Source organism: Saccopteryx bilineata, chromosome 3, assembly GCF_036850765.1.
Source record: "Saccopteryx bilineata isolate mSacBil1 chromosome 3, mSacBil1_pri_phased_curated, whole genome shotgun sequence".
NCBI lineage: Eukaryota > Metazoa > Chordata > Mammalia > Chiroptera > Emballonuridae > Saccopteryx > Saccopteryx bilineata.
This window is the reverse complement of record NC_089492.1, coordinates 112,668,806-112,693,357: the sequence shown is the minus strand read 5'-3', so window position 1 is coordinate 112,693,357 and position 24,552 is coordinate 112,668,806. Positions and strand designations below refer to the sequence as shown.

General features: G+C 40.0%; 1 protein-coding gene across 3 annotated transcripts in view; it reads right to left on the bottom strand.

Moving 5' to 3' along the window:
- The window catches only part of CCDC85A (coiled-coil domain containing 85A), a 194,767-nt gene that overhangs the window by 116,781 nt on the left and 53,434 nt on the right, over window positions 1-24,552 (bottom strand). The gene's annotated exons all lie outside the window — the stretch shown is intronic.

Genomic DNA, 24,552 nt, shown 5'->3' with positions numbered 1-24,552 from the left:
GGTAGGAAGGATGGAGATGCGGAAAGGGCTCCCCCACTCCCAGGAGCGATTGGCAGCCCAGAGGGACTCATGGCAGGGTGGGTCGTCCTGAGAGGTGTGGGTCCTCAGCCCCAGTCCCAGAGACCCAACCTAGAGCCCCAGAGCCTAGAAGAGGCACCCACATAGCATTTAGCTGTGAAAAGAGCTGGGTTTCTGTATAGAAAAAAGAGACAAAATTCTCAGAGATGCAGGCTCCATCTTAAAGGGCCTGCACAGAAAACCTCATTCATAGCCACTTACCCAGGGCTCTAGTGAGGAAGAGCTGAGAGGACTGGAGTTGTGTGAGGAGAGTGTAAAGTTGGAGGCCCAGGGAGAGACACTGTGGGGGATAGCCACCAAAACCCCTGTGCTAAGTCATTCTCCAGTACTGCAGTCACCATCTTTCTTGGGTGGAGCAGTCTCCTCTGAGTGGCATCAGCCTGGGGAGAAGCAACTGCTCCACCCATGAGAGTATCCTCTAATCCAGTCACGGGTCATGCTAAGAAGCCAGGAGGCAGGGGTGCATCAGTAATTCAGTTTTCTGGTGTTTAGGCCGGAGCTTCCCCCCACCCCAACACTCCTGACTCTAAGACTGATAATTCCACCTCACAGGTGACTCAGTAGAAACTGTCCAGAGTGCAGGCAGACCACACCTCTGAGTTTCAGAGGCCACACCCACCAGACTCCTGGGGCCACACCCTACTAAGGTCTGTAAAAAAACTCTGGACAGACTAACACTTGGGCCGGGGATGAATCCACACCCTCTATCTTTCATAATCCCTGAACTGCTGCATGCTCCAGACTCTAGCAGAAGTTTTTCAGTGGCCGAGCCCAACAAGCAGTCAGCAAGCAGACAGAGGCTGCAGAAGGCAGGACTCTGGGAACCTTGGTCTTTTGAACAGACCTCCTCCAGGACCACTGTGGATAAAAGCCAGCCTAAGTATGTAGCTTGGTGTTTCCATGTGCACCTGAGCCCAGCAGAGGCAGCCACAAACTCTGGACTGCTAGTAGCTCCAAGAAGGTTGCTGAGGTCCAGTCACAGGCAGTGTCTCCCACTGGTCTGAGCCAGATTCCCTCCAGGGAGGACCAGGGATGGCAATGGTTCAGGATAGCATTGGATTCAGGACCTAACAACACTTGCTAGAGTGGTATCCAAAGGAAGCGCTCCTCACCCCTGGCCCAGCTGAGGTGAATTTCACTCTCTGTGATCAGCACTGGCACAGCGGCTCATGTACATTGTATAGGGTGGAGTTTCACAGTCATCCAGCCCAGGCACTGGATATCCTGCCCTGCTGGGCTAGATTCTACTGGGGGAAGGGAGAGAGACTTGGAGCATGGACACTTAAAGTATGGCTCCCTGTGAACTTATTGTTGGATCTCGCTGTGGGACTTAGCCACTTTCTGCGGGGACACAGTCAGACCCAGGAAAGGACTCTCTCAGTCTTCTCCCCTTAGACCAGGGTCTCATCAGCTGTAAGAACTTATGCAGAGGGGACTGTCAGCCCCACTTTGACCTGCACCTGCTGCTTACCTTGTTGGTGAGAAATAAAATTTGAGTACACAGCAGTGGCTGAGGGATTTAGCTCTGGAGTAGGGGCCATATTTCCCATACCAAGCTTCTGACAAAGACCCCTGAAATAGGGGGTCCCACTAATGTTGTATTCCAAACCTCAGCATCCCCAAACCAACAACCTTGCAACTTGAAGAGGGATAGGTTGGGTGAAGTCTGGGCCCACACTACAGTCTTTCTACAGAAGATTCTGTGGGAAGACCAGGCAGCTGCAAGAGGAGGTGGAGCAGCTGAAAAGTGGAGGCAAATCTTACGAAGCTTCAGGCTTTTATAAAGCTGCTGTCATCTCTAAGCAGGAGAAAGCTGATCCTATACACAGGTTGGTCCCTCCCACAGTATCCAGGTACAGAAAACAATGACACAAACAGCAAAAAGAGCAGTAGCTGCAGACAAGTAGCCCACAGAGAGTTACAAATCACAGTTGACACCAATCCAAGAAGAACTAGAACCAACACAACTGATAGTGGGTGGCAGAAAGCACCAACCCTAGACTCAACTAGCTACAAAAGCAGCACACCCAAAGGAGGAGTCTAGCAGGCATCAGACACTGTGAAGAATAAATACACCTAACAAGACAAACATTGCATAGTGTGTAATACACATGATTACAGTTGACCTTTACAGCTAGCCAGCCTAAAGGAATAACTGTACTGACAAAAGGTCCAATTCAATATTCACAGACAACAAGAGGGAAAATAGTACCTTCAAGAAGCATTCCTAGCCTGACCAGGTGGTGGCGCAGTGGATAGAGCGTCGGACTGGGATGCAGAAGGACCCAGGTTCGAGACCCCGAGGTCGCCAGCTTGAGCGCAGGCTCATCTGGCTTGAGCAAAGAGCTCACCAGCTTAGACCCAAGGTCGCTGGCTCCAGCAGGGGGTTACTCGGTCTGCTGAAGGCCCGCGGTCAAGGCACATGTGAGAAAGCAATCAATGAACAACTAAGAAGTCGCAACACGCAACGAGAAACTGATGATTGATGCTTCTCATCTCTCTCCGTTCCTGTCTGTCTGTCCCTGTCTATCTCTGCCTCTGTAAAAAAAAAAAAAGAAGCATTCCTAGAACAAGGAAAACAGCTGGCCTGGAGGTCAGTACCAACAAGCCCATCTTCCACAAAAAAGTTCAAAGTCAGACAGCATTACCTAATACACAGACAAAATGAGCAGAGAGAGAAATGTGTCCAAATGAATCAACAAGAGAAATCCCCAGAAACAGAACTGAACAAAATGGAAGTAACCAAACTACCAGATGCCGAGTTTAAAATAATGATTTTTAGAATTCACAAGAATCTTAGAGCAACAATGAATGGTCATAATGAACACTTAAATAAAGAGATAACAAGCATCAAAAAGGACATTGAAATCATAAAAAAGAACCAGTGAGAAATGACAAATACAATGTCAGAAATAAAGACGGCACTATTAGAAATCAACAGCAGGCTAGATAAGCAGAGGATTGAATCAGCGATTTAGAAGACAAGAAAAACATAAGCACAGAAGTAGAGCAGTAAAACAAAAAGAGGCTCAAAAAGACTAAGAAAACTCTAAGGGACCACTGTGACAACATAAAGAGAAACAACATTCACATCATAGGGGTTCCTGAAGGAGAAGAGAACAAACAGGAGATAGAGGACCTGTGTGAAGAAATCATAGCTGAAAATTTCCCTAAATTGATGAAGAAAAAAGTCACACAAGTTCAAGAAGCACAGAGAGTCCCATTAAAGAGGCACCCAAGGAGACCTACACCAAGACACATCATAATTGAAACGCCAATATTTGGAGGAATATTTAAAATTTGGGTTCATACTCGCTGTTCACGATGAGCGGATTCCTTTTTGTCTTTTATGCCAGCAATGCTTGACCAACAAATCAATGAAACGAGGTCGTCTTGAGGCACATTTGAAGGTGAAACATAGTGCTCATATTAATTCAGATTTGAGTTACTTTAAAACTTTAAAGAAAATTTTTGAAAAAAGAACAACATTAAAGTCTCTATTTACTGCTCATACTTCAACTAATAATTGTGTTCTTGAGGCTAGTTATCAAATTTCTTTATTCATTGCTGAAACTGGAGAAAATCACACTATAGGAAAGAATTTAATAAAACCGTCAATATCAGCACTTCTTAAAACGGTTCTTGAAAAAGATGTAAAAGCTATGCCACTCAGTGACAACACTGTTGGCAGAAGAATAGACAAAATGAGTGAGGATATTGAAAAACAACTTATTGAAAAGCTGAAAACAAGAAAATTCTCCTTGCAAATGGATGAATCAACTTTGAGAGACAGTGAGGCAGTATTGATAACTTATGTAAGATATATTGATAAAGGACATTTTGCTGAAGAAATGTTGTTCTGTAAAAGATTAGAAAGAACCACTACCTCCAAAGATATATATATAATAAGCTAAAAAACTACTTAGATGTCAATGATATACCAATGAAAAATAGAACATCTTGTGCTGCAGATGGTGCTCCCAATATGATGGGCAAGAAAAATGGCTGCTTAAAATTGATGAAAGATGCGAATCTAGAAATGATTCTTGTGCATTGTGTTATTCATAGGGAAAACTTGGTAGCTAAAAACATCTCGCCTGTTCTGAATGAAGTATTATATACAGTAATAAAATGTGTTAATGCTATTAAAGCTAGTGCCAAATGTGAGTGTCTTTTCAAGCTATTTTGTGAAGAACAAAATGAAGACCATGTGAGACTTTTACTTCATACTGAAGTAAGATGGCTATCTAAAGGAAACTGTTTGAAAAGATTTATGGAACTGTTTGATACTCTTAGTGATTTTTTAAGTGACAAACCTGAAATGAAGTATCTGTTAACAATAGATGGTACAGCATTGTGAGTTATTTAGCCGATATCTTTGAAAAACTAAATATATTAAATAAGCAACTTCAAGGAACAAATAAAACTCTTGTCGATGCAAAAGCAAAGATATTTGGTTTCATTACCAATATTGAGTTCTGTCAGAAACATATTAACAACAAAAACTTTAAACAGTTTCATTGGCTCCAAAAATGTGAAGTAACTGATACCGCTTTACTTGTTATTGTCAATCATTTGAATATTCTATCAGCTGATTTAAAAGAAAGATTTTCTGATTTAAAACAAATTGATTTCCCAACGTGGATGATGCAGCCAATGTTAGTGGATTTGTCTGATATATCAAATATGCAGCATCAAGAAGAACTCGCAGAATTGCAAAATGATGAGTCAGTTAAAGCTTATCAAAGGAGCGATGGCATGGCTTTGTGAGGAAACAGAAATCAAATACCCAAATTCAACCAAATGTGCAAGAAAACTATTGCTACCGTTTCCATCTTCATTTTTAGCTGAATGTGGATTTAGTGCTGTAAATGATTTACTAGTAAAAAAAAGAAATCGGCTGGATATAACACAACGTGGAGACTTCAGACTAAAGCTAACCAAATTGGAACCTAATATAAAATCTCTGTGCAGCAAGCATCAAGCGCAAGGATCACACTAAATTAAAATAATAAATTAATATAGAAAAATCTGTATTAAAATTATTTGGAATTTAAATTTCTGTTTTTCATTATATGTTTTGAAATTTTACTTACTGTGTTTTGTTAACAATTTCATAGTGATTTCTTCCTAGAACCTATCATTTATGTTTATTAAGTGAACAAATCAATTTTTAATGTTAAAAATTATGTATGTTACATAGGGGGGAACATAAAAATTTTAGAAAGGTTAAGGTGGGGCATGGCACAAAAAAGGTTGGAAAACACTGTTCTACAGGGTATTACGCAAAAATTTGAAAACACTGGTATGTAAAGACTCATGCACCCCCATGTTCATCGCAGCATTATTCACAGTGGGCAAGACATGGAAACAACTAATGTGTCCCTCGATAGAGGATTGGATAAAGAAGATGTGGTACATATATACAGTGAATACTACTCAACCATACGATGACATACTGACATGTATGACAAAATGGATAAACCTTGAGAACATTATACTGAGTGAAATAAGTAAATCAGAACAAGTTAAGAACTGTATGATTTCACACATAAGTGAGATATAAAACAGACTCATGGACTTAGATAAAAGTGAATTGATTACCAGAGGGAAAGGGTAGTGGGGAAGGGAGATGGAGAGGCATGAGGTGAAGGGTGTACAGGGGGACAAATATAAGGTGACAGAAAATGAATGACTTTTGATGATGTGTTTATAACATAATCAACCGTTCATATGCTATAGGTTTACCTGAAACTTATGTATTCTTATTGATCAATGTTACTGTGTTAAAGTTAATTTTCTAAATAAAATTTTAAAATTTAAAAAAATGTGTCATTTCAGAAGTCTTGCAAGGGAACTGTCCAACAAATTATTCTATCTATTGCCAGAAGCTGTCATTGATTGGTCAGGACAGTGTGTTTGCTGAATGAGGCCAGACCATACCCTTTCCAAAACCCAAAACCTGGGAATAATCTTTAGCTTGGTCTAAAGCAGGGGTCCCCAAACTACGGCCCGCGGGCCACATGCGGCCCCCTTAGGCCATTTATCCGGCCCCCGCCGCACTTCTGGAAGGGTACCTCTTTCATTGGTGGTCAGTGAGAGGAGCACAGTTCTCATTGAAATATTGGTCAGTTTGTTGATTTAAATTTACTTGTTCTTTATTTTAAATATTGTATTTGTTCCCGTTTTGTTTTTTTACTTTAAAATAAGATATGTGCAGTGTGCATAGGAATTTGTTCATAGTTTTTTTTATAGTCCGGCCTTCCAATGGTCTGAGGGACAGTGAACTGGCCCCCTGTGTAAAAAGTTTGGGGACCCCTGGTCTAAAGGCTCAAACCCGCCTGACCTGTAGTGGAGCAGTGGATAAAGCATTAACCTGGAATGCTGAGGTCACCAGTTCAAAACTCTGCACTTGTTTGGTCTAAGGCACATATGGGAGTTGATGCTTCCCGCTCTCCTCCCCCTTTCTCTATCTCTCTCTCTCTCTCACTCTCTCTCTCTCCTCTCTAAAATGAATATATTAAGAAAAAATTAAAGGCTTAAACTCAGTAACTGTTGATAAGTGCCCTTAGTAAAGCAAAAATCACAGGAAAATTATTGTTAATGAATCTTCAGTGTAAAAATGAATGCTGTCAATTTATTTTTCAAGTGACTGATGTGCATCCAGGTACTTCAGAGCTGGTTTGCAAGGCTCCAGACCCTAAACTGCCATGTAATCGGAAATGAAATTTAAATTGGTTATCTCTCAGCAACATGTAGTTTCCTACAAAGTTATTTGGAAGAGGAAATAGGAAGGAACAAGCTAGATAAAACCTACAGAGAGCAATGTGCCAACCAGCATAAGGCATTCATCAGCCTGGCTTCACAAGCTCATCACTTTATACCATTTCTCTTGTGGGATCATCACCCAGAGTTTACTCTCTCCTGCTCACTTTTAAACAACAACAACAAATAGTATGATATGTACCATGAGTATGAGGACATTTATCTTTTTCTGACCTAAACAAGACTGTCTGGCTGTCTGTGCAGACTCCACAGTCACATAGGACCCTGACATATGGCTCAACAAAAAGTGAAACATCTCATTAGGGAACTAGCATAGTCCTCTCTTCAACATGTTCAATTTCAGTGCACTTTGCAGAGAAAACCTGTCTCTCTCTTTCCAAGCTTCTTTACATTTATTTTCAGGTGCCAAGAAAATTATTCAGTATAAGGGTCCATTTTGCTCTTAGATAAGTACCAAACATTTGAGTATGATGGTCCATCTCATGGGTAAAACATAAAATACAAAGCAAGATTGAAGTAGTTAAATAACCTTTAGCAAGCACCCATTTCAGAGCCACACAAACAAGGTTACACATGTACATGGTGCCCATCAAATGGGTCAATCCTCAGTGACAAGGGCTGGTTTTATGTGGACTGGACCCATCATTTGAGTTTTATCAGTCTTGCACAGTTACTAATTAAATAGTCTAGTATGAAGAAAATAATCAACTCTTTGAGGGGAAAACAAATCTGTAATTATGTGAACAAATTGCACAAGTTGGACACTGCAAGTAACCAAGTAGTCCCCAAAAGACAAAACCTCCAAATAATTTTCAAAGATATTTTTATATCCTAAATGCTGTTATTTGTACACTGTTCAAAGAACCAAAATATGAGCTACTCAGACTATGCCAGAAATGAGTCATAATTAACGAGCCCTATTTTTAACAAAAGAATAGATAGATGATCTATTATGTTTGTATATTTACAATGAGAAAGTTGAATGCTTAGTGCTACTTTTATATGAAGCTGCTACCTCATGGCAGCACGGCACCGTGGAAAGAGCGGAGATGAACCAGAAAGTCAGGCAGTCATGAGTTCAAAGGCCCGCTCTGCCAACACCGGGCTGTGGATAAACTTAAAACAGTCACTTTACCTCTTCAAACCTGAGCTTTCAACTCTAAAATAGAGATATCCACCTACCTTTTTAAGTTTCCATGTGGATGCAATAAGAAAATACATGTGTCATGTATAATACAGCTTGTGGCACTAGAAAGCAATCACTTCCTATTAGACCACCCACAGTGGAGACCTAACTTCCATCTCTTCATTTAAAAAAGAAATGACGCTTTATTAAGCATTCTACTATAGCAAAATTTGGTGTTTTTATTATTATTCAGTGGTTAGAGGGAGTTAATCACAGTAAAGAGTTCCAGCCAATGAGGAGACTCAAGTTTGAATCTTAGCTCTACCCAAACTGGTAAGTAGATATGGATTGAGTTTCTTAACATCAAATTCTCAAACTCAGTTTTCCTGTCTTTAAAATAGAGATGAAACACAACTTTATGTTTAAGACACTCAATAAAATGGGTATAGAAGGAAAATATCTCAACATGATAAAGGTCATATATGATAAACCATCAGCCAACATCATATTAAATGGCATAAAACTGAAGGCTTTCCCCCTTAAATCAGGAACAAGACAAGGTTGTCCACTCTCTCCACTCTTATTTAACATGGTGCTAGAAGTTCGAGCCAGAGCAATCAGACAAGATACAGAAATAAAAGGCATCCATATCGGAAAAGAAGAAGTAAAGTTATCACTTTTTGCAGATGATATGATCCTATACATCGAAAACCCCAAAGACTCCACCAAAAGACTACTAGAAACAATAAGCCAATACAGTAAGGTCGCAGGATAAAAATTAACATACAAAAGTCCATAGCCTTTCTATATGCCAACAACAAAACATTGGAAAATGAACTCAAAAAAATAATCCCCTTCACAATTGCAACAAAAAAAGTAAAATACCTAGGAATAAACATAACAAAGAATGTAAAGGACCTATATAACAAAAACTACAAAGCATTGTTAAGGGAAATCGAAAAAGATACAATGAGATGGAAAAATATTCCTTGTCCTTGAATAGGAAGAATAAATATAATCAAAATGGCCATATTACCCAAAGCAATATACAAATTTAATGCAATTCCCATCAAAATTCCAATGACATTTTTTAAAGAAATGGAACAAAAAATCATCAGATTTATATGGAACTATAAAAAACCCTGAATACCCAAAGCAATCCTAAAGAAAAATAATGAAGCTGGGGGCATTACAATACCTGACTTCAAACTATATTATAGGGCCACGACAATCAAAACAGCATGGTATTGGCAGAAAAATAGACACTCAGACCAATGGAATAGAATAGAAAGTCCAGAAATAAAACCATATATATATGGTCAAATAATTTTTTTTTATTAAATTTAATGCAGTGACATTGATAAATCAGGGTACATATGTTGAGAGAAAATATCTCTAGATTATTTTGACATTTGATTGTGCTGTATACCCCTCCCACAAAGTTAAATTGTCTTCTGTCACCTTCTATCTGGTTTTCTTTGTGCCCCTCCCCTCCCCTAACCCCTCTCTCCTTCTTCACCCCCTCCCCCCTCCCCCAACCCCCCCCCCGCCCCTGTTGCCATCACATTCTTGTTCATGTCTCTGAGTCTCATTCTTATGTCCCTTCTATGTATGGATTCATCTCAGTTTTTTTTCTGATTTACTTATTTCACTCAGTATAATGTTATCAAGGTCCATCCATGTTATTGTAAATGATCCGATGTCATCATTTCTTATGGCTGAGTAGTATTCCATAGTATATATAAAAAACCAAAGTTTTTTAATCCACTCGTCCTCTGACGGACACTTGGGCTGTTTCCAGATCTTCGCTATTGTGAACAATGCTGCCACAAACATGCGGGTGCATTTCTCCTTTTCGAGCCGTTCTATGGTGTCCTTGGGGTATATTCCTAAAAGTGGGATAGCTGGGTCAAAAGGTGGTTCGATTTTCAGTTTTTTGAGGAATCTCCATACTGTTTTCCACAGTGGCTGCACCAGTCTGCATTCCCACCAGCAGTGCAGGAGGGTCCCCTTTTCTCCACATCCTCGCCAGCACTTATTCTGTGTTGTTTTGTTGATAAGCGCCATTCTGACTGGTGTAAGGTGATATCTCATTGTGGTATTAATTTGCATTTCTCTAATGATTAGTGATGTTGAGCATTTTTTCATATGCCTATTGGCCATCTGTATGTCCTCTTTGGAGAAGTGACTATTCATCTCTTTTGCCCATTTTTGGATTGGGTTGTTTGTCTTCCTGGTGTTGAGTTTTACAAGTTCTTTATAAATTTTGGTTATTAACCCCTTATCAGACGTATTGTCAAATATGTTCTCCCACTGTGTAGTTTGTCTTTTTATTCTGTTCTTGTTGTCTTTAGCTGTGCAAAAGCTTTTTAGTTTGATATAGTCCCATTTGTTTATCCTGTCTTTTATTTCACTTCCCCGTGGAGATAAATCAGCAAATATATTGCTCCGAGAGATGTCGGAGAGCTTACTGCCTATGTTTTCTTCTAAGATGCTTATGGTTTCACGGCCTACATTCAAGTCTTTTATCCATTTTGAGTTTATTTTTGTGAGTGGTGTAAGCTGGTGATCTAGTTTCATTTTTTTGCAGGTAGCTGTCCAATTTTCCCAACACCATTTGTTAAAGAGGCTGTCTTTACTCCATTGTATTGTCTTACCTCCTTTGTCAAATATCAGTTGTCCATAGAACTGTGGGTTTATTTCTGGGTTCTCTGTTCTATTCCATTGATCTATATGCCTGTTCTTATGCCAGTACCAGGCTGTTTTGAGTACAATGGCCTTGTAGTATAACTTGATATCAGGAAGTGTGATACCTCCCACTTTATTCTTCTTTTTTAAGATTGCTGAGGCTATTCGTGTCCTTTTTTGGTTCCATATAAATTTTTGGAATATGTGTTCTATATCTTTGAAGTATGTCATTGGTATTTTAATTGGTATTGCATTGAATTTATAAATTGCTTTGGGTAATATAGACATTTTAATGATGTTTATTCTTTCTAACCATGAGCACGGTATATGCTTCCACTTGTTAGTATCTTCCTTGATTTCTTTTATCAATGTTTTGTAATTTTCCGAGTACAAGTCTTTAGTCTCCTTGGTTAAGTTTATTCCTAGGTACTTTATTTTTTTGGTTGTAATTGTGAAGGGGATTGTTTCCTTAATTTCTCTTTCTGACTGTTCATTGTTGGTGTATAAAAATGCTTCTGATTTCTGAGTATTGATTTTATATCCTGCCACTTTGCTGAATTTATTATCAGGTCCAGTAGTTTTTTGACTGAGACTTTAGGGTTTTCTATATACAATATCATATCATCTGCAAATAATGATAGTTTTACTTCTTCTTTTCCAACTTGAATGCCTTTTATTTCTTCTTCTTGTCTGATTGCTGTGGCTAGGACTTCCAGGACTATGTTAAATAAGAGTGGTGAAAGGGGGCACCCCTGCCTTGTTCCTGATCTTAAGGGTATTGCTTTTAATTTTTGCCCATTGAGTATGATGTTGGCTGTGGGTTTCTCAGAGATGGCTTTTATCATGTTGAGGTATGTTCCCTGTATTCCCACTTTGCTGAGAGTTTTGATCATGAATGGGTGCTGGATTTTATCAAATGCTTTTTCTGCATCTATTGAAATTATCATATGGTTTTTCTCCTTCCTTTTGTTTATGTGATGAATCACATTGATTGATTTACGAATATTGTACCAGCCTTGCCTCCCCAGAATAAATCCCACTTGATCATGGTGTATGATTTTTTCCATATATTGTTGGATCCGGTTTGCTAATATTTTGTTGAGGATTTTAGCATCTATATTCATCAGAGATATTGGCCTATAATTTTCTTTCTTTGTGTGGTCTTTGCCTGGTTTTGGAATCAGAATTATGCTCGCCTCATAAAAGGAGTTTGGAAGTCTTCCTTCCTCTTGAATTTTTTGAAATAGTTTGAGAAGGATAGGAGTTAGTTCTTCTTTGAATATTTGGTAGAATTCCGTTGTGAAGCCATCGGGCCCCGGACTTTTCTTTGTTGGGAGTTTTTTGATAACTGTTTCGATCTCCTTTGGTGTAATTGGTCTGTTTAAGTTTTCTGATTCTTCCAGATTGATTTTTGGAAGATTGTACGTTTCAAGGAATTTGTCCATTTCATCTAGGTTGTCTAGTTTTTTGGCATACAGTTCTTCATAGTATTTTCTTACAATATTTTGTATTTCTGTTGTGTCAGTTGTTATTTCTCCTCTCTCATTTCTAATTTTATTTATTTGAGTCCTCTCTCTCTCTTTCTTGGTGAGTCTACTTAAAGGTGCATCAATCTTGTTTACCTTTTCAAAGAACCAGCTCCTAGTTTCATTGATCTTCTGTATTGTTTCTTTAGCCTCTATGTCATTTATTTCTGCTCTGATCTTTATTATTTCCTTCCTTCTACTACATTTGGGCTTTACTTGCTGTTCTTTTTCTAATTCTTTTAGATGCAGGGTTAAGTTCTTTATTTGAGCTTTTTCTAGCTTCTGAAAGTGTGCCTGTAGTGCTATGAACTTCCCTCTCAGCACTGCTTTCGCTGTGTCCCATAAATTTTGAGTTGTTGTATGCTCATTGTCATTCGTTTCTAGGAATTTCTTTATTTCTTCTTTGATCTCATTCTTAATCCATTCATTATTTAACACCCTGCTATTTAGTTTCCATGTGTTTGAGAATTTTTGAGCTTTTCTGCTGTGATTCATTTCTAGTTTCATGCCGTTGTGATCGGAGAAAGTGCTTGATATGATTTCAGTCTTCTTAAATTTGTTGAGAGCACTTTTGTGTCCTAACATGTGGTCTATCCTAGAGAATGTACCATGAGCACTTGAAAAGAATGTATATTCTGCTGCTTTAGGGTGAAAGGTTCTGAAGATATCTATTAAATCGAGTTGACCTAGTGTTTCCAATAAGTCTGCTGTTTCTTTGTTAATTTTCTTTCTTGAGGATCTATCTAGTGATGTTAGTGGGGTATTGAAATCCCCTACTATTATAGTATTGCTGTTGATCTCGCCCTTTAAATCCATCAAAGTCTGTTTTATATATTTGGGTGCTCCTATATTAGGTGCATAGATATTTATAATAGTTATATCTTCCTGTTGGATTACTCCCTTTATCATTATGTAGTGGCCTTCTTTATCTCTTACTATATCCTTTGTTTTAAAGTCCAATTTGTCTAATATAAGTATTGCTACCCCAGCTTTTTTTTCATTTCCATTTGCATGAAACATTTTTTTCCATCCTTTTACCTTCAATCTGTGTGTGTCTTTTGTTCTAAGGTTTGTCTCTTGTAGACAACATATGTATGGGTCCTGTTTTCTTATCCACGCAGCTACCCTATGTCTTTTGATTGGATCATTTAATCCATTTACATTTAAGGTTATTATTGATATGTAGTTGTTTATTGCCATTTTCTTCTTTAAAGGTGTATTCCTTTTTCTTTTTTTTTTTTTTCTGTATTCTTTTCCCACTTTATCTGTTTACACCAGGCCCCTTAATATTTCCTGCAGCATTGGTTTGGTTGTAATGAATTCCTTGAGTTGTTTTTTGTCTGGGAAGCTTTTTATTTCTCCTTCAATTTTAAACGATAGCCTTGCTGGATAAAGTAGTCTTGGTTGTAGGTTCTTGTTCTGCATTACTTTGAATATTTCTTGTCATTCCCTTCTGGCCTCAAGTGTTTCTGTTGAGAAGTCAGATGTCATCCTTATGGGGGCTCCTTTGTAGGTGATAACTTTTTTTTCTCTTGCAGCTTTTAATATTTTCTCTTTATCGCTTAGCTTTGGTATTTTAATTATGATGTGTCTTGGTGTAGGTTTCTTTGGGTTTCTCTTTAATGGAGTCCTCTGTACTTCTTGGATTTGTGAGAGTTTCTCTTGCATTAATTTAGGGAAGTTTTCAGCTATGATATGATTGAACAAAGTCTCTATCCCTTGTTCTTTTTCTTCTTCTTCAGGAACCCCTATGATGCGGATGTTATTTCTCTTCATGTTGTCACAGAGCTCTCTAAGAGTTTCCTCTGACTTTTTGAGTCTTTTTTCTCTTTTCTTCTCTGCTTTCATGCCTTCATTCCAGTTGTCTTCTAACTCGCTGATTCGATCCTCTGCTCTATCTATCCTGTTTTTAATTCCTTCCATTGTGGTCTTTATTTCTGATATTGTATTTGTCGTCTCCAACTGATTCTTTTTTATACTTGCTATTTCTTTATTTAGGTTTTCAAACTCCCCCTCCATTGTTGTTCTAAGATCCCTAAGCATCCTTACAATCATTATTTTGAACTCCGCATCTGGAAGTTTGATTATTTCCATATCACTCAGTTCATCTCTCTAAAGTGTCTCTTGTGGTTTCATTTGGATTGCACTCCTTTGTTTTCTCATCTTCTTCTTCTTTTTTTTTTATTTGTAGAGTTGATTGAGTCTAGGCTTGGTGTTGTCTGCCTCCAGTTTTCAGTTGTGTTATTTTTAGGTCTTCGTGGGTTGGTATCAGCTATTATTTGTAATCCACTTTCGGATTTGGGCAGCTTTGAAGTCTTGATTTGTTTGTTTTCTTAACAGGTGATAGTCTTGTTAAGTGATCTCAGCAGGGGGCTTCCTTGAAACTGTATCCAGGAATGCTGTGGGTGTAACCTGAGACACTGAAGGTCTCTTCCTCCAACTAATCTCACTGGGGGCAGGGTTTTTTCTCTCAGCTTCAGTAGGGGGAGGTGTATCTCAGATCTCCATGGAGACCTGAGTTACTGCCCCTCCTCCCCACTTCTTGTTTTCAGCTGTGTCTTGTTGTGCTGATTGGAGCTGGATAGATGTCCGGAGATCTCTGATCCGGAAGCACTTCAGCTCTGTTTTGTGAAAGGTTCAGTCCCTCCCCCAGCTATGGCCGCCTCCAGCACGAATGAGTCAGCTTTTTTATTTTCTTTCTTGCATACCTTAGCCCCTCACAGTCTGTCCCTCTCCCTGTCTTTTCCACTTGGGAGATAAGCTGGTCTTTTCAACCCACCTTGCTCCCTGGTCGCCAGGTAAGTGGCTGTGAGCAGTAGTTTCTGCTCTTTTTCCTCTGTGAAATCCTCTCTGGGCTCTCAGCCTCACCCCCCTCCTTCCCTTCCTGTAAGCAGAGGAGATTCAGGCACTCCTTACCAGGATTATTGTGGCTTCCTCTTTGCTCCTTGGTTTTTGAGAGCTGTTCTTGCAGTTCAGTGTTGGTTTTTCATGCTGATTTTTTCTAAATTGATTTGTATTCCAGTTTGGTGTTGAGAGCTGGGTGTCTGTGCATCCGCCTACTCCGCTGCCATCTTCTCTCTCCTGGTCAAATAATTTTTGATAAAGGGGCCAACAATACACAATGGAGAGGAGAAAGCCTCTTCAACAAATGGTGCTGGGAAAACTGGAAAGCCACATGCAAAAGAATGAAACTCAACTACAGTTTGTCCCCTTGTACTAAAATTAATTCAAAATGGATCAAAGGCCTAAACATAAGACCTGAAACAATAAAGTACATAGAAGAAGACATAGGTACTAAACTCATGGACCTTGGTTTTAAAGAGCATTTTGTGAATTTGACTCCAAAGGCAAGGGAAGTGAAGGCAAAAATAAATGAATGGGACTACATCAGACTAAGAAGCTTTTGCTCAGCAAGAGAAACTTGTCAACAAAATAAACAGACAGCCAACTAAATGGGAAATGATATTTTCAAACAATAGCTCAGCTAAGGGCCTAATATCCAAAATATACAAAGAACTCATAAAACTCAACAACAAACAAACAAACAATCCAATAAAAAAATGGGAATAGGACATAAACAGACACTTCTCCCAGGAAGAAATACAAATGACCAACAGATATATGAAAAGATGATCATCTTCATTAGTTATTAGAGAAATGCAAATCAAAACTACAATGAGATACCACCTCATACCTGTTAGATTAGCTATTATCAACAAGACAGGTAATAGCAAATGTTGGAGAGGCTGTGGAGAAAAAGGAACCCTCATTCACTGTTGGTGGGAATGTAAAGTAGTATAGCCATTATGGAAGAAAGTATGGTGGTTCCTCAAAAAACTGAAAACCTTATGACCCAGCAATCCCTCTACTAGGAATATACGCCAAAAACTCAAAAACATTGATACGTAAAGACAAATGCAGCCCATGTTCATTGCAGCATTGTTCACAGTGGCCAAGACATGGAAACAGCCAAAAAGCCCTTCAATAGATGATTGGATAAAGAAGATGTGGCACATATACACTATGGAATACTACTCAGCCATAAGAATTGATGATATTGGATCATTTATAACAAAATGGTGGGATCTTGATAACATTATACAGAGTGAAATAAGTAAATCAGAAAAAACTGAGAACTGCATGATTCCATACACAGGTGGGACATAAAAACGAGACTAAGAGATGTGGACAAGAGTGTGGTGGTTACAGGGGGGGGTGGGGAGAGGAGAGGGAGAGAGAGGGGAAGGGGAAGGGGAGGGGCACAAAGATAACTAGATAAAAGGTGACGGAGGACAATCTGACTTTGGGTGATGGGTATGCAACATAATTAAATGACAAGATAACATGGACATGTTTTCTTTGAACATATGTACCCCCATTTATTGATGTCACCCCATTAAAATTAATAAATTTTTTTAAAGTACAAAAAATAAAATAAAATAGAGATGAGACATTCATGGCAACTGCATAACAAAGTGCTTGATATACACTTAATGATTATTATCACTTATAAGATTTCTATGGATTTTTTTCTACTAAATTCCTTGAGGTATAAATCTGCTGAATCCCCATCAAGTTACACAACAGCAATACTGGGACAGAAACACCTGCATACCACCTGCTCTCTGCCTCCTACAACCAACCTTCCCAGCCCAATGAGCTCAACCTGCTTGGTACTTGAATTATAACTCTAAGAGGACAAGCATGAGGAACTAATTGTGGATTATATGCACTAAGTCACACCAGGAACCTGAGGAAAACACCAGCTCTGGCACAGTGTACAGCCACATCTAAGGGAGTGGTTCACACCAGGCAAGATCTGAGGTTAGCCCTCTTAGCGAGGCAATCAGATTCCAACACAAAAGAAATGCTGAAATAAGCACCATTTAGAAATGCCCCTTTGCAAAAAAGCAGCATTTTGCATGGATTAGCAGCAAACTAAAGAACATTTTGATGAGCCATGTAAATAAGTTCATAGGAAAGCTGGGCAAGACAGAAAGCATACAATAAAATCAACATTCTTGCAGGTGAGAAGCCTTGGTGTCAGGTCCCTAAAAGACAATCTAGGGCCTTTTGGGTAATTCCACATCTTTCATTCTTTCAGGCATAAAAACAAAAGAGAATGGTGGGGACACCAAAAGCCTGAGGAATTTGCAAAAATATGACGTCAAAATGCTGAAGTAGCCATTTACAGAGAGAGACAGATTCACTGGGGAGACCTGGGTTCTCTGCATTCCACCACTCAGTAAGTGGGATGCTTATTTTTTTCCCACCTGCCCTGTGTCACCACCCCTTGTCCCAACACTGCACAGGACATTTTTAGATTCTGAAACCGAATGTGTAAAATGCGGTGGAGAGTCAAAAAACAATTAAAATCACTTTCTCATGAAAGGTCAAGCAGTCTGAGGTCTCACTGGTTAGCTGCTCTACCTCTTCCCTCTACACTACAGTAAATCTTCCCCCCTCTCTCATGATCATCTGAACCCAACTTCCAACTCAAGAAAGAGGCCAAGTCCGTGAACAATTACAGAAGTCAGATTCGGATCATACCTTATTATTTCCCCTGCTCTCCCACCTTCCCCAAGTCTCTCCACACTTGGTTCTATCAGGCACTTGATTACATCATTTCTCTGCTCAATCACAGACAACAGGGTCCTCCAGACCCACAGCTCCCTAATATCCATCCTACTAGCTGAGAGTGCTTCATTATTTCCAGTGTTTATAATGACCCTGGGAGGGGTTACTGTTCTGTTATTATTGCTATTTTCCCCAATATTATTTAAACTCTGTACTTTACCAGATGTATATTTTCAACACCATCCCCTGCATTTGGTTTGAACTCACTATTTCCTATTTGTACCTTTTAAAAGTTCTTCCACTTTGGTTCTTCCTTGTGGCTTTCCCTCCAACAGGAATGCTCTCCTATTTACCACGCCCCCCCTTTTTAAAGCTGGGCTCAAACACACCTCTCCTCCATAATGCCTTCTCATTCCTCTTATATATAATATTTTCTTTCATATCACCTATTTTTTTTTGTACCACCTTTATGGAACTTCCATTTGATTTTGTAATCTCTCTATCCACTGCTGGACCATCCATTTTTTAAGAAACTGAACATCATGACATCAGTGCCTGTGCTTGGCATTAAATGCACACAACATACTTGCTCAGGTGTATCTCATCAATAAATACAAACTTTGAGAAAAAAACCTAACCACTTTTTGTATCTTATGAATTCTCCTTCTCTCATTGATTAGTTTTGTCTTTTCTCAATCTACCTTTTTCATTCTTGTGTAAAAACCAATACAAAAATAAGCCTCCTGCCCTGGCCGGTTGGCTCAGCGGTACAGCGTCGGCCTAGCGTGCGGAGGACCCGGGTTTGATTCCCGGCCAGGGCACACGGGAGAAGCGCCCATTTGCTTCTCCACCCCTCCGCCGTGCTTTCCTCTCTGTCTCTCTCTTCCCCTCCCGCAGCCAAGGCTCCATTGGAGCAAAGATGGCCCGGGCGCTGGGGATGGCTCTGTGGCCTCTGCCTCAGGCGCTAGAGTGGCTCTGGTCGCAACATGGCGACGCCCAGGATGGGCAGAGCATCGCCCCCTGGTAGGCAGAGCTTCGCCCCTGGTGGGCGTGCCAGGTGGATCCCGGTCGGGCGCATGCGGGAGTCTGTCTGACTGTCTCTCCCTGTTTCCAGCTTCAGAAAAATGAAAAAATAAAATAAAATAAAAAATAAAAATAAATAAAAATAAGCCTCCTGGCCCTGGCTGGTTGGCTCAGTGGTAGAGTCGGCCCAGCTTGTAGATGTCCTGGGTTCAATTCCAGGTCAGAGCACACAGGAGAAGCAACCATCTGCTTCTCCACCCTCCTCCTCCTGCTTCTCTCTCTCTTCCTCTCTCTCTCCCTCTCTCTCTCTCTTTCTCCTCCCCTCCCCTCCCACAGCCACGGCTGGATTGGCTTGAGCACACTAACCCCAGGCACTGAGAATAGCTCTGTGGAGCCTCCCCGACAGGTGCTAAAAATAGCTTGGTTGCCAGCATGACCCCAAATGAACAGAGCATCAGCCCCAGATTGGGGGCTGCTGGGTAGATCTGGATCAGGGCACATGCGGTAGTCCATCTATCTCCCCTCCTCTCACTTGGAAAAAAAAGGGAAAAAAATAAGCCTCTTATACTATATTATTTTTCAAAGTACATCTAATGATGGTTAATCAAGGTTCCAGTTGGTTCTACAGTAAATGGAACTTGACAAGAAATTAAGAGGAGAATTTATGCATAAAACTCCCTGTGCCTACTCTATTAACTATTCCAAGTAATGAGATTATCCACATTTTTATTTAGACAAGCTTGCAGATTAGGAGTAATAAATTAGTATTTAGCTCTGTACTTTACCCGTGTCATGGCACACCCTGCAAGATGGCATTTCACATAATTCACTGAAGGTATTTTTAGCTTATTTCTAGGTCTCCATGGAATTTTAATCGAAATTAATGATCCCAAAACCTTATGTCTGTTTTGATTTGTTTCAGATTTTAGTAAACTGTTTTTTCACAACCTGAAATCAACTAATTTATACTCAGGCTTATAGGTACATGGAAACATCTACTAAGCTATTTTTAACAGCAGAGATGATAAAATCTGTTCAGCCTCTCATAATGTGGCAATTAATATTTAAATAATTAAAACATAGTGTCTTCCCTAAGTCAGTAAACAGGCAGGACAAGAAAAGAATGTGTAAACACTCCAGTGAAGGAAAATGAATCAAGGGGTCAGAAAAATTAGATCAATTCTGAATCTCTTTAAGAAAGGTCTAAGCTGGCTCTGGAGAACATGCATATTTGAAAGGGAAATGAAACCCAGAGAGGAGAGAAAGGTAAATAATAAATAATGAATGACTAAAATGAACAGGCAAATTTGAGAAAAAAGACTGAGGAGTTACAAGAAGCATTAAACACAAGAGAAAATGAAACCTGTGGAGGTTTTGTGTTTTGTTTTTTTAATATCAGAAAAATACCTGTAGCCAAGACATTTTTAAGTGATAAAGTCTGTAGCTAGAAATAAAAAGCAAAGCAAGCTCAGAGTGGGGCTACATTTAATTCAAAAGCTATTTACTGAGGTTCTACTAAGGGCAAGATACCATGTTAAGAGTTGCCAAGACCACAAAGACAAAAGAAAGATCCTGCCCTCCAGAAGAAGCCCAGTGAAGTGAGTAGAACCAAGCTGACACTGCATTTGAAAATCAAGAGAGATGGCAGATAGAGATGAGTGTCAGGAGAGAAGATGAAGAAAAAGAGGAAGCTCCCTAGTGAAAAAAGTGATTCATTATTTTTATGCATATTAGTCTCATTCATGAAGGAAAAGAGTTCAGTAGCCACACACACACACACACACACACACCCCACAAAGAAACACCTTGTATGAAAAGCAAGAACTAGACTTTTCCATTTTAATAGGGTAAGGCGAGGAAGAAAGAATTTAGAAAACAAAGGGAGGACCAGAATAAGCACCATATATATATATTTAACTATAGGGAAAGAGACTTCCTTTTTAAATGCTATGAATAGTCACATGAAACGAAAGATGTTCTCTCTAGCCTCTTAATGAGAAAGCATTTTTCAGGTACTAGGCCACTGTACCTTTAGTGCAAAATTTATCCCTCAAGACCTTAGCTCAAAAGTTTGAAAATAGTGCTTGAAAAACAACTCAGCCGCTGGTACACTTCTAATCTGATGATGCAACAGTCCTTATTTCCCTTTTTTTTTTTAACCTAAGAGGTAAATGGGGTCGTTTTCCGTGTAGACTGCATGCCAGGATTCAACAAAATGGGGTCTACTCCAGCGGCACCAGTAAGAGAATGTGTTGAGGACCACATCGTCAGGGCCCTCCCTCAAGGCGGGTCCAGGAGCTGCACAGGAGGCCTTAGTGGCCAGGCCATTCTCAGGTTTACAAAGAGCCTAGGAGACCTCCAGTGACAGCCGGAGAGCAGGGGTCAGCAAACAATGCCCCCCCCCGGCTGGATTCAGCCCACTGCCTATTTTTGTACAGCCTACAAGCTAACAATGAGCTTTATGTTTTTAAGTGGTTAAAAAGAAAGTTTTGAAAACACTTTTTGATGTAAAAATTATATAAAATTCAAATGTCCAAGTCTCCATAAAGTTTTATTTGAACACAATTCACATCCACTTTTTTACATATTCTCCATGGTTTCTTTGGCACTATAACAGCAGAGCTGAGTAGCTATGACAGAGACCTTGGCCCAGATACCCATCCTAAATATTTACTATCCGGTGTCTTTACAGAAAATGTTGGCTGACTCCTGCTTCCGAGTGCCAGGATTCCTCAACACAAATGTTCAGCATGAATTCCCCCTGCTGTTTTTCAAACGGTGAGACAAGAAAGCTGTATGATCTCCCTAATACGGAACAGACTCCATCATCAGAAAAACAGAGTTCCAGTCTTGGCCCCTCTGTCACCAGCTACGAAATAGGCCAAGTGATTTAACTCATAAGAGCCTCAATTTCCTCGCCTGTCCACACCAATTAGTCAGCAATCAGGAACTGGACAGGCTGCTGGGGACCTGGCCCTGCCTTCCTAGCTCACACACATTTTTCTTCTTTCACGTGGATGTTTTTGCGATGTTCAATTTGTACAACAGGAAAGGCAATGATCGTTCAGTGGCACAAAAGACAAATGCTGAACTACAAATCAATAGTTTTGTTGACAGCAGTCATTCTTAATGCCTTTTGTAATCACTAATCCCTTTACATATACTCATATATTCATTCATTCAGCAATTAACTGAGCTCTCATGATGTGCTGGGTATCAGTACTAATTAGACATTCTCATGATAATGCTGAAAAAGTGTTTAGATATCAGAATATGAAATTTTATAGAGAAGTCATGGCTATGGGTACAGATCAGCAATTATATGCATGATGAGGACAGAGCTCTAAACTAATTTCTGTGAGGGAATCAAACAACAAATACAAACATGCATCCTTATTTACATTCATATATGTATCTCAAGTACATACATATCTCAAATATATATATGGAGGCAGAATCAATGGAACAGATATGGAAGGTGAGGAAATGCAAGAAATCAAACGTAAGTAAGTAGATTTTCAGCTTGAGAAACTGGTACTCTTTTCTAAGATTAGCAATTCCATGGGAGAAGCAACTATGGGGGAGAAATCCAAAGTCCATTTGGGGCAGGTATCAGATACTAATTAGACATTCTCATGATAATGCTGAAAAAGTGTTTAGATATCAGAATATAAAATCCTGTAGAGAAGCCATGGCTATGGGTACAGATTTGGGAATCATCTATATTGTTTATTTAAAGTCCCGGGACCAGAAGAAATTACTTCCACATACATGCAGAAAGAAGTTCACAGGAGAATACCCTGGGGCCCTCTAACACTGAGAGGTCAAGCAGAGGAGTGAGGACAGGTCTAAGAGACAGAACACCAAAGATGTAGGCAAGGGGAATGTGATGTCAGAAAGCCACGAGATAAATATTAAAGGAGAAAATGGCATTCATGTCCAGTGCTGCTGAGCGGTCATAGAACAGTGTCCTCTGAAACCACCACCCAGAGGTGACAGGTGACTCTAATGGAGCCACCTCAGTGAGGTCGTGGGAACTGAAGAACTCCTGGGAGCAGGATAAGAAGACTAAGAAGAATGTGAAGTGAAGAAGTGAAAAACATGATTAAATATCTCTGGTGAAGGTAAGAATTCCTGTACCAGACCAAAGAAATGCACACTGACACAGGAAGCATCCAGTATTAGGGGGGATACATGACAGAACTTCTCTAAAGCCACAACTCCCGTGGAAAAGCCTTGGTCTACAGTGGGACCACACTGGCGAGGCTACCTTCCTTCTCCCGCTGAAACCAAGGCCGCTGCATCCACAGACAATTCCAGTTATTTGTGAGGTCTCCAGTCTTCCCCATGAAGCTCTTTTCCTTTAGAATGTGTCCCTTTTTCATTAAATGGAATCATCCAGATTCAGGAGAAAACCATTTGAGCAGTAGATGCAGGCTGACTCAGGTTGTTTCATCAACTTCTCCAAGAGACACATTAGACTGAGAGGCCAGACAGGAGCCACGGTCCCTGGGAGGCTGTTTCAGGGTTCAAATACCTTATCCTGATACCTAACTCAATTTTCTCCTCCCCTCTCAGGCTGGGAAGATTATGTTTAGTATACGGTGTTCTACCAAATTGAGACACTATTTTTCCAATCCTGCCAGAAGAGACTCTAGTGTCATGCCAAATGAATGAGCAGTTAGGGTATCACACCACCAGATCCTAAAAAGCCATAGGTTGGAAAAGATAAGGTAGGGTTGAAGACCTAACTTTTTCTATCATTTGCCTCTAAACCCCTGCTTTGGTTGGCATGTTGCCCTTTCCTATAAGGGAAAAAGACGAAATTGTGTATGACAAATTTACTGAATTTCTTATAGAAACCCTGGGATATAAGTAACAGATAAGCAGGGCTTGTCTGGATTGTGCTTTGCAACTCACTTAACACCTAAGCAGAATATCAGTAGATAGATAGATGATAGATAGATAGATAAAATATATAAGACAAAAGGAATATCCGAACCGGAAACAGTCCATCCTCGCCCCTATTTCCGCTGACATTCCTCCGCCGAGCACACACTGTCCTTTCAGAAAGCCAGGACCACTGCTAGGGCCAAGAAGCGAGTGCTGAGTGACAGCCAAGGTCCATCGACTTTTGAGGCTCACATTTCAGCAGATTGTAGAAGACAATAAACAAGTAAAAATAAACAAATAGATCAGAAATTTTCAAATGGGGATGATTCTTTGAAAAAAATTCACAAGAATCAAAAGCTGAGTGCCTTTCCTGCACAGGTTGGGTGCTCAGAGGACGGCCCTTTCAGAAGAGGGAGCACACAAGCTGAGACCCGAGTGACAAGGCGGTGCCAGCCACGGGACCGCTGAGGAAGACACTTCATTTATGGTTTTAAAATGGCGTTGCCAACACCAAACTTAAAACCACTGGAAAATAATCTAGGTTTTGCAGTTTAGTAACAGTATTTCTTTTTTTTTTTTTTTTAAGAAGGAGATTCTTTTTTTTTTGTATTTTTCTGAAGCTGGAAACGGGGAGACAGACAGACTCCCGCATGCGCCCAACCGGGACCCACCCAGCACGCCCACCAGGGGCGATGCTCTGCCCACCAGGGGGCGATGCTCTGCCGCGACCAGAGCCACTCTAGCGCCTGGGGCAGAGGCCAAGGAGCCATCCCCAACGCCCGGGCCATCCTTGGGCGCTGGCTGCGGGAGGAGAAGAGAGAGACAGAGAGGAAGGAGGGGGGGGTGTGAAGAAGC